The sequence below is a fragment of the Triticum aestivum genome, chromosome 2B (assembly GCF_018294505.1).
Source record: "Triticum aestivum cultivar Chinese Spring chromosome 2B, IWGSC CS RefSeq v2.1, whole genome shotgun sequence".
Classification (NCBI taxonomy): Eukaryota; Viridiplantae; Streptophyta; class Magnoliopsida; order Poales; family Poaceae; genus Triticum; species Triticum aestivum.
Genome location: NC_057798.1, coordinates 311,062,770 through 311,069,428, shown reverse-complemented (window position 1 = coordinate 311,069,428; position 6,659 = coordinate 311,062,770).

Here is a 6,659-nt window from a genome sequence, read left to right as displayed (position 1 = left end):
GATTAACCAAATAATTCTTCAGCTTGTCACTGGTGCAGAAGTCCAATGTTTTCAAGAGTGTGGAGACAAAAGAATGCATCTAATTGTCTTTTTTGTATGAAAAAACAGGGGGGATAACTGTAATATCCAGGTATTAAAGAGAAAAGGTGAGAAGAATGCATCTAATTACCTTCTTTGTATGAAATATCAAGGGGGCATAAGGGAGCGAAATTTGTAATATTCAAATATTAAAGAAAAACATGAAAAATAATAATATTGTAACTCATTTTCTATAATTGCTTTAAGGAACAATAACTGTTGTGCATATAAATTGGGTTGAACAAAAGGTGAAGTATAAGTGATGAACATAAAAACATGCTTGATAGTTGACATCGCCAAGGCACCGGATACACAAACTCTGCTCTAACAAACATTTTGAAGACACTTCATAAGTGTGCACAGGAAACAAAGAACACACAAAATATTGTTACAAATTCTGCAATAAATCAGATGTGATCAAGCAACCAGAGGGTGATTTTAACTGTATAAACATGGTGTCAAACTCAAGAGGCAACAGCGGGAAACATGTGGCATCAATCGAGGTGGAGAAATGAAGAAACAAACATCACCAGTTCAGTTGGCATGACCCTTAAGTGTATACCACTCATCTTGATTGTTAGATACAACAAAAGAGAGATATTAACAATAATTCTATGAAGTAGCAATTAACATCCCAGTTGATAGCCAAGGCTATATGACCCACATGATCTCTCTTGTTTAAATAAGGAAACGATTCCATGTTAGGTCAAGTCAATAATAACCACCTAGAGATTCCAAAATTATCACCAAATCAACTCCCTCGGCTAAGGATGAAAAATATGAAGCAAATATTAACCTACAAAATCAGCTCTTGGATTGTCGTGAACATAAGAGCATGCTTCCATTGCGATTTCAAACCTATATTTTTCTTTTTTTGCAGGAATACAATTCCAAGACCATAAACAAACATTATTAGACTATTGGCTGGTCTATTTACCCATCCATGTTGAATAGGTTAAAGCTTTGTTCATATTACAAATAAGAACATCAAACTTCGAGTTGCCATTGAAGATTCATGACAAATTGCATTTTTAACTTTTATGAAAGCACTTCCTTGTTTTGGCCACTTCTATACATCAAATATATACACCTTCCACTCAATTTAAATGTGCTCTAATCTCTAACTGAACCAATTAACAAATGCTTATGCTTAAGCATCCACACATACAGAATGCCAAAAAAAACTCACCTGAAACCGACCCAAATCAGATACAGAGGAAGAATAAGGTGAGATGCTCACATTTGTTACTGGAAACAAAACCATAGGCTGTGATTGCTTCTCCAAGTGGTATGTTATGCTTCTCCAAGTGGTCTGCTCTGATTGCTTTCTGGTGTTCTTGAAGCTCCACCGTCTATAGGCTCCATATATGTACTTGATGCGATGATACTACATCATGCTATTTATTCATGACTTGCTTCACATTCATTTAAAGATCAAGAAATAGTTAAGATTTTCTGGAGCCTACATATTCTAGGATCTGTTTATTAAGTATCAGGTACCTTATTTTAGGCTAAACAAGTGATACACAAAAATATGAATGCACATCCAACAGTTTTGTTTACTATGCATGTAATCAAAGCTTGAAACACCAGAAGCCTACTATTGCTATATTAGAGATAGTCTGTAACAAACCCCATCAGGAATATTCATCAAACAAGTAAGTCACCGGAAATGAAGAAGCACACCCCCGACCAGGACAGTATGACCACTAGAATTGACAACAGACCAACAACGACACCACAAGCGCCCCAAAACACTTAAGCAGCCGCACAAACTACGTATCGACCAAGCGTTCTGGCGAGACATACCTTGCCACCCCTCTCCTCCCCCAAAAATATTACACCCACAAGCCCCCACAGCTATGCATCATCACAAAAATCAATGCAACAATCAAGACATAAGGAAAAAAACAAATAGGAAAGAAACCGAATTCTCAGATGTAGCACAGGAACAAGAACAACTTGAAGCCCCCAATTCGGACGCCGCTATCAACAGGTCCAAGTAGTCATTGCCCTCAACACCACGCATCAGGAACTTCCATTTCCAAGTTGCGTGCTCACTGTCTCTCCCATGACTCCCGACTCACTGGATTCAATGGTTGACTGGCCGGTGCCATACAGGGGAGGAGCGCAGGATGGGTGGGTAACAAGCAATATTTTGGGTCGCTCGCTAATCTGGTAGGCTGTGGGGTGGGGCAGGGGATACAGAGGCCCGTCGAACCGGGGAGGGCCGTGCCGGCTGCAGCTAGGAAGATGGCGCCGAAACCCTAGCGTGAAGGGGGCAGTGGCAAGAGGAAATAGAGATCGGGAGTGTCGTGGAAACCGACCTGGTAGCTTGATCTCAGCGACGCCAGTGAACATCCGTGTCACACATGTATTGGCAAACCGACTAATGACCTAGGATCCACCAAGTTACAAGTGGGGCCACAGACGTCACCCAACGTCCCGTTGAACCACAAGCGAGTAAATCATGGGAGCTTAGTAACTCTACTGATGCCCTCGCATGCTATGACAAATCCAAGGAAAGAAGTTGCATTTGTAGGAAAACACATTAATTTAAGTTGATGTAGAGCTCATTTTCTTGTAGTACTCCTGAAACTTCCGAACCTGATCAAAGTGTTCATCCTCATTTTTGCATAGATCAAGATGTCATCATAATAAACCACAACAAAGTGGGATAAGAAGGGCCTAAGGAATACATTCATCAATCAAGTATATGAAGGTACTTGGTGCATTTGGGAGTCCAAATGGCATAACTAGCCATTCAAACAACCCTTCCTTTGTCTTGGAAATCTATTTTCCATTCATCCATGGTTTAATGTGAATTGATGATATCCTCTTATTAAATCTAGCTTTATGAACACTCTTTCTCCACTCAGCTGATCTAATATGTCATCCAAACGGGAGATAGGGAATCTATACCTTCTAGTGATCTCGTTGAAGGCCCTACTATACACACACATGCACCAAAATCCATCTTTCTTTGGCTTGAGCAAGGTTGGTACAACCCATGGGCTAATGCTTTCCCGAATGTGTCTCTTTTGCAGCAATTCCTCCACTTTCTCCTTCAGCATATCATGCTCTTTTGGGCACTTTTGGTAGTGTGGAAGATTTGGAAGACTTGCTCCTGGAATTAAGTTAGTTCTATGTTGAATTCCTCTCATCGGTGGAAGGCCTTGTGGCTATCCTAGCATGCTCTAAAATTCTGCTAATAAGCCATGTACGTTTGATGGAATTTTGACAACCTGGTGCTCTTCTCCCTTTACAATAAGTACATCACACAAATGTTCCTCCGTCAAGTCTTCCATAAACTCATTAGAGGTGCGGGAGATAGTTAATATACTTTTCCCCTCCTCCTTAGAGGTATTACCATTAGTTTTGTTTGGTAGAATAATGATCCTCCTCTTGTTCTAAATGAAAGATAGGAATTTTCCTTCCCTTTATGTGTAGTCTCCACATCAAATTCCCAAGTTCTACCAAGAAGAATATGGTTGGCACTCATGTCAACCACATCACACAACAAATTTGAGCGATAATGTTGGCTCAAAGAAAGTGGCATGTTGCATTGTTTGGTGACCCACTTATTAAATCCTTTCTTGATCCACCCTATAGTGTACGGATTTGGATGATCGTGATTTTGAAGCTTTAAATGGTTCACCAAATTCTGGGAGATAATATTTTCTTTCAATGGTACAACTATCAATCACTAATTTGCATACCTTGCAATTCAAAGTGCATTTGCTCCTGAATGTTTTCTTTCATTGTGCATCATCAAGCTGTTTTATAGGACATAGGAGACGTTGAATCACACATACCACATCTTCACTTTCTTCTTGACAAACCTCTTATTCCTCTACATCTTCAAATTCATATTCTTCCTCGTCGTCTTCATCATCATGGATAGTGGTGTTAACAAATTTCCTAAGTGGGCAACCGCTAGATATGTGTCTCCCTTCACCACATTTATAGCATTCCGGGCCTTCATTTGCCTTACCCGTGCCTCTAGTTTGCTTCGGGATGTGTTGTTTTTTCCCTTTAGTGGAGCAGTCTTTTCTTCCACTCTATTAGTATGACTGCTAGACGACCCTTCGGTATGAGGATATGGAGCCTTGGTTGTCTTTCTTGTCCTCACAAACCTCTAGGCATCTAAGGCTAGAGCTTGTGATTGATAAATGGACTAGATTTGTTGCATCACCAATCGATCTTGAATAGCATCCTCGAGACCATTGATGTACCTTGCAACTTGCTGATCTTCAGTTTCAGCAAGGTTGCACCTCACTTGTAGCCTTAGATACTCCTACATGTAATGGAAAGAGTCCTTTTTCCTTGAGCACAATTTTAAAATTGGATTAATAGCATCTGGTCATAATCAATGGGAAAAATCTCCCTTTCAAAAGTGTCTTCATTTGCTACTAGGTTTTCACATGAGGTTCTCCTCTCAGCCCGCGTTCTTCTTGAAGGCGATGCCACCATTCAATGACTCCTCCTTTCAACTTGTACGTGATCAAAGGAACTCTATGATCTTCTAGAATCTCCATGACCTCAAAGAAAGTCTCCACTTCATAAAACCAATCAAGGCACCCTTCAATTTGAACATTTTTGTTAAAAGTTGGAACCTCAACTCTCACCTTGTATGTATCCGTTGCATATGTAGGGTGGTGGGTTCTGTGGTAGGGTGCGTCGACTGCAAATTAAAATTCCTACCCGCAAAACATCTAGGAACATGCTACGAGGGATGGATCACGGATCGCTACCGCTAGACACGCAATGCCATGCAACAGAAGAAGAGTTGGGGCAGCGCGTCTCCGGAGTCGTCTCCTCCTTGTCGATCTCCCACGTAGTTGATCGGATTCCATGATCAGGTTCGCCGAAGCGGTGCAAGTGCTCCACCTCTAATGGTATCCGCATGTGCAGGAGGAACGTCATGCGACGGACTACTAGGTCCGATCACACAACCAACAACGAGTGGAGGTGGCTAGTTGTAACACATGCAATGCCTAGTGATGGCGCCAAAGCAATCAACCGAATGAGTGTGCCTCACCTCCACTATATATAGGCATCCATCCCGGGCTCAACAATTAGGTCCCGCATGGACCCTAAAGCCCAAAGTCTGTTCGGCCTGGATCCGAGGCCGAGCATGATCACATCTGACTCATGGAGTCAGATCCAGCATCACCAGTTCCTTCCCTTAAGTGCACGACCCCTTAGCTTGAAGCCGGCTTGGTCACAGGTCGGATCACCTCTGACCTGCTTGGTTGGTAGTGGCCGCTAGCAAGGCATGTCGAGCCGCAAGTAGATAATGAAGCTGGTTGGCGAACCTGTACGACATGTCACACTTATGTTCCCTTTGCCACACGATATATATTGTCTGTCTCAAGGCGAGTCTGTCATCCTTGTGCTAGCCCGACCTCTTTCTCATTCCAGTGATGCCGACAACAAACCAGATTATCTCATAATCCTTGTCACATGGCCATGCTTATCTTGGTCAGATCACACGAGGGCCCCAGAGTATCTCTCTCCTGATCGGAGGGGCAAATCCCATCTTGCTCGACCATGTCTCGCAACATGGGTCTGGATAAGCCTAAAACCTACCTTTATAACTACCCTGTTATGGAGTAGCGTTTGGTCGGCCCAGAGCAGGACTGTAACCATCCCGAGTACATGCGTCAGCTCAGGTCTTAGGACATAGAATATATGTTGTACTAGAGACTCACAGATGACCTATCACCGCGTCTCATAGTCGGGTCTATCCGACTCAGACCTTACCTAGACTCGGATCCGACTATGTCAAATCCGACTTGATCTTTCCAAGTCCATATTATCTGACTAGTATCCAATGCTGCATGTCCAGTGAGACTGAGCCATCCATCGTGTCATATGCTAGTCTAGTTAGCTGAGCGTCCACACATCGCTTTTGACTAGGGACCTTTTAGGACAATCATCATACAATGCGTAGTCCCACAAACAAGTCATGTACTTGCTGATACACATCATTGATAATGTCCAAGGACTATCTTTATTCATAAACACATAGGAAATATCATCATACATGATTGCCTCTAGGGCATATCTCCAACATAGTGTTGCATTACTCTTCGATATGAGTCATATAGACCAGGTTCGTTAAGGGCATCATCATATTCTTCACCTTCAGAAGCTCCGACATAAATTGGCCTTCTTGTAGTACGTCGAACTGCACGTTGTTATGGTAGTCTAGCTCCAAGATCACCTCCCCTTCTTCTCTGTTGAACATCTTATTCATCATTTGGTGAGTTTTATTCGTTGGTAGTAGGGGTAACACATTTTCTTATCATCTCAACCAACTGATCGAATCTCCCGTTAAGATCTTCACGCAACACTTTGAATTTTTGTTCTACAATATCCATTCACTTCCACCATTGATCCATTGCTTATTGTAGCTCCACTCTCAAAGAGAAAATCAAGAACAAGTGTGGATCAATGAGGCTCTGATACCACCTGAAGCAACACAAGGTTGTGGAGGAGCAACTCCACCTTGCTCCACGAAGTGTACAACACAAAGTGTTGAATGAACTACTTCAACGTGCTACGCTAGATATCAT